General features: G+C 35.8%; 1 protein-coding gene across 1 annotated transcript in view; it reads right to left on the minus strand.

Moving 5' to 3' along the window:
* LOC133522741 (potassium channel subfamily K member 1-like) overlaps window positions 1-4,660 on the minus strand; it is an 89,082-nt gene extending 84,422 nt beyond the window's left edge. Inside the window, exon 1 of the mRNA XM_061858172.1 lies at window positions 4,338-4,660. The gene's annotated coding sequence lies outside the window, so the exon portion shown is untranslated. The remainder of the gene's footprint in view (window positions 1-4,337) is intronic.
* Window positions 4,661-12,052: the final 7,392 nt, after the last annotated feature.

Raw genomic sequence — 12,052 nt, forward strand, 5'->3', positions numbered from 1 at the left:
AGTACTTATACTCTAATGTGAGATATCGTTTTGTGATAAGATATTTAAAGTAATGCCCAAAATATTAAATATATAGATTTAAAACTCGTTGCGCGACATTTCGCTCTATAACGAAGGGCTTCAACTGGATCTAAACGCGTTGGCTGACAGAGGCAGAGAGTATGCGTTGGTTATTATTCATCTCCAATTTTACAATTCCAATGAATTTTCGACTTGAAAACGTGAAAATGTGAGCTCACGTAAGTTTCTAAATCTTAATACATACATATTAAAAATTGTAAGTATGGCCCAATGGTTGAATGGTAGAGAATGCCTTAAGGCATTAAGTCCGCCATTTGTCTTTTTTGTTATTCTGCAATAAAGGTTAAATAATCAATAAGTAAAATAATAAAAATAAGTTTTTAGCTAAACCTTTTTATTTTTGCGATAAGCTTTTATAGCTGACTGTACTTTTCTTTCCACAGGCATCTAATACTGATCGGGGCAATTCTAGGAACCCCAAACACAATTGGTTTGCTTTGTTTTATCCCAGAGTTCCCATGGCCACCTCCTGTCTCCACCATCAGATCAGCTCGATGGTACCATAATATTGCATTGTCATCTGATTTACATATATGTATGCTAATTTCAGCTCAATCGAAAATCGGAAAGTGGCTCAAATTTAGCTTCCAAGATTCAACCCACAATAAGTAACTTATAAATGTACATACTAATAGGGTAAGTCAAATAAAAGCTTGTAATAAAGAACGTCTGTAATAGGTACATAACCCTGCTTATGAATTAGTAAGGGTACAAAAAGTGTTTGGCGAAAATTTTATTTTTGGTACAAACTTTTGTCGCTAATTGTACAGGCAACTAAAAATCATCGAGGCAATTTTAGTTTGCGTTGTTTTATCACAGAGTTACCATGGCCACCTCCTGCCTCCATCATCAGATCAGCTCCATCATAATAATATTGCATTGCCATCCGATTTGGATATATGTATGCAAAATTTCAGTTCAATCGGAAACTGGGATGTGGGTCATATTTAGCTTCCAAGATTCGACCCACTAACTAACTAATATAAATGTACATACTAACAGGGCAAGTCAAATAAAAGCTTGTAATAAAGAACGTCTGTAATACATAACCCTGCTCGTTAGTAAGGGCACAAAAAGGACGAAAACGTTCCATTACCTTTAATAGAATAGTGGCATTGTAGCTTAGTTAGCCCGACGTAATGTCCTATGCCTAATTCCTAGAGGTAATTGGTTAGAAAACAGATAAAGCCGGCTTATCCTTTCGGTTTGTGCTGACCTTTTAAGGGGTATATTATTTAGATGGAAATTAATCTCGTGTCTCGTATCAACTTTTTCTCAAATGAGTGGTTTCTGGTTTCTCGACCTTTTTTATTTCTCGAGACACGGGAATTCTCGACCACGATTTCTCGAGTTTCTCGAGTATCTCGAGAAATTTTGAAAGATTAAAAAAAACACGATGTTATTTTAATTTTTTTTTTGCTTTATTACAAATCAGACGCATAGGAGTCGTAGGTGAGGTGAACAAATGGTATATTTTTAATTATCATAAATTGCACTTAATAATCAAAAATTCAACAACAAGCAGAAAACTATATGTGCAGGCGTGCAATGCTATAGTGTATTTCTTAGGGTATTTAATAAAAAAAAAATGTGGTATTTTTTTAGGCAAGAACTTATAGAAGATTTACTACGTAATATACTTACTCAACGTAACAATTAAGCTGCTAAAATTGGGCTATTTTGCCAATAGGAATATATCGGAATGATTTGATTTATTAATTGTATTTTAGTTTTATAACATTTGTTTGTATGGCCCTATAATTCATCTTTCAGCATTAGAACAATTTTGAAAAATAAGTCCAGGCATATGTGTAACAATTATAATATAAATCATATACGATTATTTTCATTTTTTTATCATAAGTAATAATTACTAATTTTTTAAAAGTGCTTTCCAATAAAGAGACGCTTTTTTCTAATGCTGAACAAAGGAAGCATAGTAATAAACCTAAAACAAGACGATATCTTTTGATATCTGAGGATAGTAGTTCAAAAGTTACACAACATGAAAATCTGTTAAGCCAGAACGATAGGGAACAGATCAAGGCAGTTTTTTTATTTGGCTGGTTAACTAAGAAATATTTAAGGACCTGAAAATGTAAAAAAAAAATGTCTTACATTTATTTAACTATCTAAAGACATACACTAGAGACACATCACGTGTTTTATTATACGTGTGTTTTCTTTTTACTTATAACAAGAAATTGATTTCTCGAGTTCTCGAGGCATTAAGTTTTTTTTCCGCCTCGACGAAAGACAAATTTCTCGCCTCGAGAAGTCTCGAGCAGAAACCCTAATAGGAGGAAAATAGAAAAGAAAAAATGGACACCATAAATAAGCCCTTGCCATGATACAATTTATTTATGTTAGACTGATTAATCCATTCAGCGCTAATCACGACACGTTATCGTTTTGCCCCTACGACGCATCACAAATCGCTACAAACCCATATGGGTAAACAAAGCCCATGTTATCGTCTACGACGTAGCGCTACAACCGTAGCTCAGCGGTTAATGTGTTAATTATATTGCGAATTTAAGGTTCGTATGTATAGCAAGATTGACGGGGGAGTTGGAGCCTCCCTGTCCATATGGAACGTTGAGTGAGAGCGAAGACAAAGCCGTTAAAATTACCTTAGCGAACTACTGCACGAGTATTCCACGCCGAGCTTTTGGCCATCCACAGAGCGGGTGAGGAGATCCGAAAGAGGAGGCAGGTAAGTTTTTGCATGTTCAGTGATTCATGGTCAGCACTATTTTTTTCTTTTTTTTTTATTGATAAAAATGTTTATATGACATTACAGTTGAACAACAATAATAATTATAAGTATTAACAATTATAAAACAATAATGGCAAATTGACAAATTAAATTGGAACAGTTGAGCACCTGGCATCCATCGCATATGCATTTGAGACGTTGACAAATCCGGGAATATACCATCGTCTGGTGTTAGTTGCTAATTTAGGGTTCGTATTTATTCCATCCCTAATGTTCAATAAACTGCATGAGTTTTCCTTGATCATTTGTCGTAAAATTACAAAAAAAAAGATTTTCGTGAGTATTCAAATATTTATAAGTTTCGATATTGAAAAGTCTCAGATTGTAACCGTGTAATCACTCACTGATAAAACACGTGAATGCTACAACGCCTACTCGTAGCAGTCTACGCTACGTAGCACGCCACGCTTAAAAACATTATACAGTGATTGGAGATAATAGCAACAAATGTAATTAATACCACAACCGGTATTTAACATTCATGGAAGTAAACAAAGTTTGAAACTTATAAGGTTTTAAGGATTTGATATTTACATTAGATCAGAATAAGATCAGATTTATCACTAAGTACGAAATTAATACGATATTTTGTTGAATAGCAACAGTAGGGAGGTTTCCTATATTTAAAATAAATTATTGCACACCATGCAAGAAACAAAGCACCAGAAGAATATTAGAAAAATCTAGACCGCAGTTATTTTCAGACCCAATATCTATTTAATAAATCCGAAAGAACTATAAAGGGTAATTGTTCTGTATTTCATAGAAATTCCATAGTGGCTAATCGTTGTGATAGTTTGAAAAAAGAAACCTTATTGTAATGATACACCATCATCAAAATAAGTACATATTTTATCAAAGATTAACGAGAAATTAAACACATTGTGCGTGTTCATGACACCGCGACCGAAATTCTCAGAATAACTTTGACCTTGTTATTAGTGTAACCTAAGCAACAAGCAAGCTATCCAACCAACACTTTAAACACTTGGAAGTTTGAACGATCCTCACTTATACGTCAGTTGTCAAGGGAATTGTAGTGTGAAACATAAGGACGATGGAATCATAATACCCTATTATCAACTCGCTCTTCAAATTGTCTCAAACTTTCAACTCAACTGACAGCCTGACACTTATACAAGATTGAAACATCAGCACAATAGAATAGCTATTGTTAGTATTGAAAAGTTTCTTAACAGATAATACTATTCAATATATTTATTATTGGTACTCACACATTTATTTATCATATTTTTATAACATAATGAAATAAACTTCTTAACACATTGCGTACCGGGAACCCGCTCGGCGGCTTCTCTATTCGTAGTCGCTTTCCCCGACAAAGCGGGAAAATGCTGGTATCGGCTACGATCGTAGCGCTACGTTGGTAGCGAAAGTTTTAACTGTACTCAATGCATTTTAATAAAAAAAAACTTAAGTTAAACATAATAACAAAAATCCAAAACAATAAACTTACCAATTCACACCAACGCGCTCAAAATCTTTAACCGGTTACTTCGAAGTTTAAACCGTATTCGAAATTCAAATTACAAATTGTTTCGCGGCGTTTTGTTACTGGCAGGCGTGCGACCCGGCGGCGACAGGGGCGGCATCTGAGGCAAGCCTATAGCTATTATTGCTCTGTTTGAAAATAGGCTGCTCTTGCAAAAGTGCCTTTACAGATAACGATTGACAGGGTCGTACGGATTACTTGGCAGTATCGCAAGCATTTACTGGGCATTGCATAAACTGGCGTGGTTTATTTTCAGTCATACTAACATAATAAAAGGATTAGATAAGAATATCTTATTATTATTTATTTTTGACGTACATAATATTAATATATCGTTGCCTATGTACCCACAACACAAACCTTATTGAGCTTACTGTAGGACTAAGTGATTTTGTGTAATAACGTCTTATTATAAAAAAAGTAACATTATTTTAATATTTAATTTAAAGCTGGATTTTCAGTGAGTTTGTTTATGGTATTATGAAATTTCTTGCAGGAATTTCTAATACGTACTATTGTAGAGATCACCATCTACGATAACGTATTTGCCTGACTAGTCAAATCAGTTTCCTTTTCAAACTGCCAAAACGGCCTAGCCATTATGAAAATTTATATGAAAACCAGAACAAGTGACGTCACGGTCAAGTTACGTAGGTAGCGCAACGCGCCAGCCATTTTCCGTATTTGTCATAAAATTGGAATAGTTTTGCATGTGTTTAGTTTATATATTGTCGAAAATGTCATATCCAAGCATTGAAAATGAAGAACACATAAAATTGACGCTGCCAGTAATACTAATAGACGCAAGAGCCGAGAACGATAGCCTTTTACCATCAAAATCGTGTGAAAAATAATTGGCGGCATATCAAACTTTTATTCAATGGAAAATCACCAAAACCGCCCAGTTTTTCATGGAAAACGTGCTGGTAATGAACTGGCGAATAAGTGTCTACAAGGCCAGCACGCTTTGGTGCAATTATTCGATGTTAAAACTGTAAGTAAGCCACCATTTTGAAAATTATACTTATACTGTTTTGTCAAAAAAAATCTAATTTATAAGTTTTGTTTTTTCCACGCAAGTGTGTTGAAAAACGTCGTATGAAACGCGTGTGCCATGGTCATTACACACATCGGCTTCCTTATTGCGCGCTCGCTTACAGCTCGCGCGCACAATAGCGCCTCGTGTGTAATGACCAAATTAGCACACTTGTATCATAATGTACTATTTTATACAGATAAAAATCCCTATTACTGGCCTTTGCAGCCATCGGGAAAAACATACGAAGGTTATTAGATAGAACAATATCACTACATCTTATAAAAAAAAGTCCCCCGCCGCGTCTGTCTGTCTGTATGTAGGTATGTTCGCGATAAACTCAAAAACTACTCAACGGATTTTCACGTATCAATAGAGTGATTCTTGAGGAAGGTTTAGGTGTATAATTTGTTAAGGTTTTGTGTAACCTGTACGAAGCTAGGGCGGGTCGCTAGTTTATAACAATTTTGTCAGCAGATAGATGAAATCGCGGTAATCTCCGAAATTGTTGAAAAAACCTAAGCAGTGCTTTAAGTAGACGCAAAAAAATTGTGTCGTTGTCGTGTCGTACTAAACAATGATTCTTACACTCTATCAATGGCTGTATAGCCCGCAGGCCTGCGCCTTCGCGCCAACGCCGCCGCCATGACACTTTATCAATGGACCCGCCATCTTGTTGACGTCATACGCCGTGCAAACTTAGTTTTGCAATTCAACCACGGCGCCACTGTCAAACTTTTAAGTCACATTTAGTACTTAGCAACGTTGGTTCTTAGTTTTCCCGGCTGCATGGAATAAAATTGTATACTCGTAATAACCATAGACGATTGTGTAATGTTTGTTTTCTTTTGGGTTTATGGTTGCATAGCCCGCGCAATGTTGATCTCCAAATTTTATATGATTAATTAAGTAATGGAGGGTAATTAAAATGACTATCACGCATGAATGCCTTCGGGATCGGGAATGAAAATAGGAAACTCAAATATAGGCTTTAAATTAGGTAAATATACCTGAAACGAACACTTAATTAAATTTTAAAGATAATTATGACGGGTGTATTGTCACTTGGCTATATACATCATCATACTTATTTTACTTTGTTGTTGTCGCATTCTACAACGTATGTATTTAAATATGCCTGCACCGTAGCCACCACCGTAGCTAGCGCGCGTAGCTTTTACAAATATATTTAGGATTCAATCTAGAATACGTCGAGGATTTTCTGAACATTGTTAACAAATTGGCAGATTTGTCAAATAGACAAATCTACCAGCGACATTTTTAAAAGATTTGCGGTAGACAATGTGATGGCATCTAAAAAGACGTTGCTGACCTTCTGATCCTTCGATCGCTGAAATGTTAAAGGTCACCGTTTATAGAATTGTTTGAACTAGACCTTTGCTATAAGAATATTAAAAATGTAATAAGGTGCCGCTCCATAGCGTTTAATAACGATGCATGTTCATGGCCGTGAGCGGAATAACAAGTATGGGCCTCATTTTATATGCGGCTTAGGGTTGATCCTATCCTGGAAAGTGTTTCATCTTCGGATCATAGTCGGTTCTCAGTACTGAGTCGATCTATATCCAGGTTAATCTTGGCAATAAGAACAGTAGGTTAATTGAGTACAGTTTGAGGGAAGTCTTTCCCATGCATAAAATTTTTATACAGGGCAGGGGAGGTGGAGTTAAGTTTATTATTATTATGAAATATTATTTGTATGTCTTTCCCATCACGGAATAATGGTGTTCCGGACCTTTGGGAGGCGTGCGCGGAGCCGAAGTTTAACACGTAGACGCCCTTTTAACACTTTAATGAAATGTAAAGGGTACACCAAGCGGATGTTGCCCTTGCCCGTGTCATGGGACGCACGCAGAGGCAGCACCCGCCGAGGTGTAAGGACTATTTGAGAGTTTATTATTAAATTATTAAAAAAGTTGGGATGGAAACGTGGACAAACAAGTAATCGGGTTGATTTAGAGTTATTTTTCTCTTATATATCTCCAAGCATATACATACTGGTAGAACACTCAAAAATTCCAGTAAAGAATAGACAAGAGAAGGCCAGATCACTGCAGCCACCACTACCATACCTAATGACAAAAATCCTGAATTTATACCCTGAGACAATTATTGGCGCTTCTATTGACATATATATCTAAGGACGGGCCTTATGGGCACTAAGAATGGCGCTAGTTCAGTTGTGTCATTCTCGAATTCGAGCCAATCGTGCAGTCTAACGGAACTAGTTGCGACCAATCGCGCGCGTGATGCGAACTCATCAACCAATCGCGTTGCGGCGTTAGACTGCACGATTGGCTCGAATTCGTGCGCGTGACACCGCTGTACGGGCCCCATTCTTATTGTTCGTAAGGCCCGTCCTTAGATATATATGTCAATGGGCGCTTCGCTTCAGACACCATAAATGTGCTCTCCGCTGACAATCATATGGATGTGACGAATCTTGAAGTCTCAGTAAGGTAACTTAATTAGTTTCGCTGAGCGCTCAGTATTAATGATGACTCAAGCTAGAACGCGGGCCAAGGCGTCCGACATTTCAGTTTTCTACAGAAAGCATCACGTGACCATCGATCACCCATCATAGAAACCGAAGTGTCAGAAGTCTCGGCTCGGATATGGACCGTTTTATCCCAGCAATTGCTAAACTTTTTGAATACGGCTTAGCAAACCGATTAAGATTGTTCCTAGAAAATTTCAGTTTATTAAGTGACAGACAATATGCTTATAGGAAAAATAAATCATGTTTAGACGTTATTCGTCAAGCCCTAAAAAATATATTGACAGCTAAGGAAAACCAATGTCATGTCGCAATTATATTATGTGATATGACACGGGCATTCGACCTCTGTAATCATAATGTACTTGAAAAAAAATTCGAGCACATTGGTATCCGCGGCCCTGGTCTTAAGTTAATGCTGGACTTCCTGCGCCAGCGGCATCAATGCGTTGCTATAAATAATGGCCGCACTAAATCTGATAACGGGAATATTGATATCGGCGTGCCCCAAGGCTCGTCTTTAGCAAATTTGTGTTTTCTGATCCAGGTAAACGATTTACCTAAAATCGTAAATGGGGACATGTATATCTTTGCGGACGATGCCTGTGACATTATAACCGCCAGTGCAATTCCGTCTCTAGAGAACATTATAGCCTCAGAGATATTTAGGCTACAGAGGTGGTTCTCTGCAAATGGTTTAGTTTTAAATCTACACAAAACCCAAGTGATGCACATAAGCCTAGGGGGTAGGCCCCCGCGCCCACTAAGTGTTAACGTGGATGGCCACGTCCTTCCTCAGGTACATAGCACTAAGTTTCTTGGCGTGACGTTAGACACGGCCTTGAAATGGAATGCCCATATTGATGTCGTGTGTGGCAAATTATCTGGTGCCTGTTTCGCACTGAGCAGGCTGGCGCGTATATTGCCGCACCAGCAACTAAGGGCTAGCTACTTCTCGCTGTTCCATTCGGTGATGTGCTATGGTCTAGAGTTCTGGGGCACGGCTGCGGAATGGCAGCGTGTATTCATTTTGCAGAAACGTGCAGTACGGATTATATCATATGCCCCACACGGAACACCCGCTAGGCAACTCTTCGTAAATAGTAACATAATGACACTCACATCACAATACCTATTTTACATAATTAAATATATTAGAAGTAACATACACCTATTTCCAATAAAGACATTTAAAAGTTCACGTATTACACAAAAACACAAAAATATGTTGGACTCGACATGTTGTCGACTTGCGAAATCCAACAAAACGGTATATGTTGCGGGGCCAGGTATCTATAATAAACTACCCGGCAACATAAAGAATATTGAAAATGACCTGATATTTTACAATCGATTAAAAAAATGGCTGACTACCAATGCCTTTTATGACATGTCAGAATATAATGATTTGAATTTTAATTTAATTTAATTTATTGGATGTATGAATTGTGTTGATTATTAATATTTTATATTGTTATATTTTATATTATTTAATTTGATAATTTTGACATGTCAGAATATTATAATAATAATTTAATTTAATTTATTGGATATTTGAATTGTTTTGATTATTTTTATACTGTTTTTATTTTACTGTAATTGAATTTGATTATTATTATTTATTATCTTAATTGTACTCTTAATTGACATAGACCTAATTATATATTGTATTACCTTTTGACTTGTAAAATTTGCAATTTTATCAATAAAGGAATATGAATATGAATATGAATATCGTGAATGATCCTTTAAGAAATTGCAAAATACCTACGTACGGACGTAGGTATTTTGCAATTCCGAGTCTATGACATAGACTACAGGGGTCGAGATGATAATGATGATGAGGTTATGAGGCATATAAAAATGTGTCGAAGTCTAGTCAAAGTCGCTTAACATAAAGACGAGATTTGCTTGTATCTTTATACGAATAACCTGTCAAGGCGTCCTTATAGCAAGCGACAAAGTGGGATGTTTTGCCGGCCGCGAACACAAATATAATATTTAACATATTTTACTTTCAGCCGTAAAATAAATTGGTTCCAATATAAAATGGAAGTTCTAATTTCCCGTCTGTTCTCTTTCCGGGGGATCTAATTACGCAGACTTTTGATACCTTTCCTTGAACAAAAGACTCATTACACGTGTTTTCTTAGCTCAGACAAAATTATTTTAATTATTGGAATTAGTATTAAATCATATCGATTTGTAGTCGTAGTGGGTAATCCATGATGACGTGTACTCTCAATTGGATTCATTTCGCGCCTGCTGAAGCCTAATTGTGATGTAACAATTTGTTAGGGTGTCATCTTGTTTTGATACGACCCTCAGTCGAATTATTAGGCGCTACATAATAAGACAAATGTGATTAGATACATTTCGTATCAAATCAGGATGAAAACCTTAACAAAATGTTAGGGTGCTGTAGGTTTAGAGAGTGGAGTTTTTTAGATCACAATACGATTGCCAAAAATTTTATTAGCAACCTTGAGGATTTTCTCTAGGTACTCAGCGATTTAAATCCTGATATTTTTGACTTCTGTTTTATATAAAAAAATCACGAACATAGGTCTAAAACGCACTTTGAAAATTTTTAACAATTTATACATAAAAGTTAAAAATATGAAAATTGCTTTTAAAAAAGCGCTATTTTATTTTTAAGGGAATAATTTTTTCTTTTTTTAACTTACAACAAATTCAAATTCAAAAACATGATATCCGCGGTCCCGAGCACGCATATCTATCTCGCTCACCCTTGTGCTCAGTGAGAGTGAAGAACACAAACCTACGAGGCTGTAAATCAGAATCGGCCTCATGTGCCACTCAAGTAAAGTTAACCAACCTTTCACACAACTAACGTATTTTAAAATATGGAGAACACCATAATTAGAAATTACCTTATGCTAATATAAGGGCCGCATTAATATCCACATCCATCACCCCCACGCATTTCCTTGAATTATAAATAAAGATTTTCGAATTGGAAACTTTAACGAGGGTAACAATTGGTTACAGGAAAACTTCACGTGAACGTTTTAACACCTGCTTGGTGTTTAGTTACATGTTTTTTTTTGTTTATATAAGGTTTCAAAGTTGATATGTCCGTCCATAACACGTTACTTTGTTTTATCTCTTTTATACAATATACATAGAATTTTAATAGACATATATACTACACGATGTATTACGACTATCACGAGGAACCCGAATGATTTTATCATGCATTTCTGAGGCCAAAAGAAAAAAATAGTGATTAGGGTGAATATCATCAAAAAAATTTGTTTAATTTTTTAAATGTATTTTTACCTACATATAAATCAAATTTTATTAGTAAACCTGTCACACAAAATAATTTATTACTTTTTTTATCTTAAAACCTACAGTTTTTGCAAAGTTTTATTATTTGTCACTTTTTTCATCTATCAATAAGGATATTTAGACTACGTCCCATAGTAGCAAAATCGCCATCAAAAGGCGTTTAGCAATAAGTAATAATGTAATTATGTATTTTTTTCAATTGGCATTAACTCTAGGCGAATTCTTAAAACCTATAAATTAGGACATTTTAGTTTTCTTCACTATTAAAATCTTTTGGGTTCCTCGTGAAACACCGTGTATAAGTCACTCACCTACATGGTAATTAACTACCTAACAGATATTTGAAACAATAATTACCTACAATTAAGAGGGACTAACGTAAAATAGTAGGTATATATTGTATTTTTACACAATTTGATCAAGGCCATTCAAATTAAAGTCGGCTCGTTAGAAAAAAAATCGCTAGAATATGGCTAATTTTCATTTATTGTCAGTTGTACAGTTACTCTACATACATGCCATAGCAGAATACATTAGCTAGTGATATTGCCTTGGGAGTTGACGAGCAAAATTTTAAACGGAAGTATATTTTCAGAGTAATTGAGATAAAAGGTAAAAATCCGCGCGATGGCCATTCCTTCCGTCACAAGTTTTGTGCGGCGCGCCATATCTTTTGTCCCCTTCTAATTTCTTGACTTTACGCCGCCTCACTCGCGGCGTAGCATTTTTACACCAAGATCCCAGAGCCTCCAGACCTTACTTATTTTCTCATGAATAATATGTATGGGATAATGTAGTGTTAGTATGCAA

This window comes from Cydia pomonella, chromosome 11 (genome assembly GCF_033807575.1).
Source record: "Cydia pomonella isolate Wapato2018A chromosome 11, ilCydPomo1, whole genome shotgun sequence".
Lineage (NCBI taxonomy): Eukaryota > Metazoa > Arthropoda > Insecta > Lepidoptera > Tortricidae > Cydia > Cydia pomonella.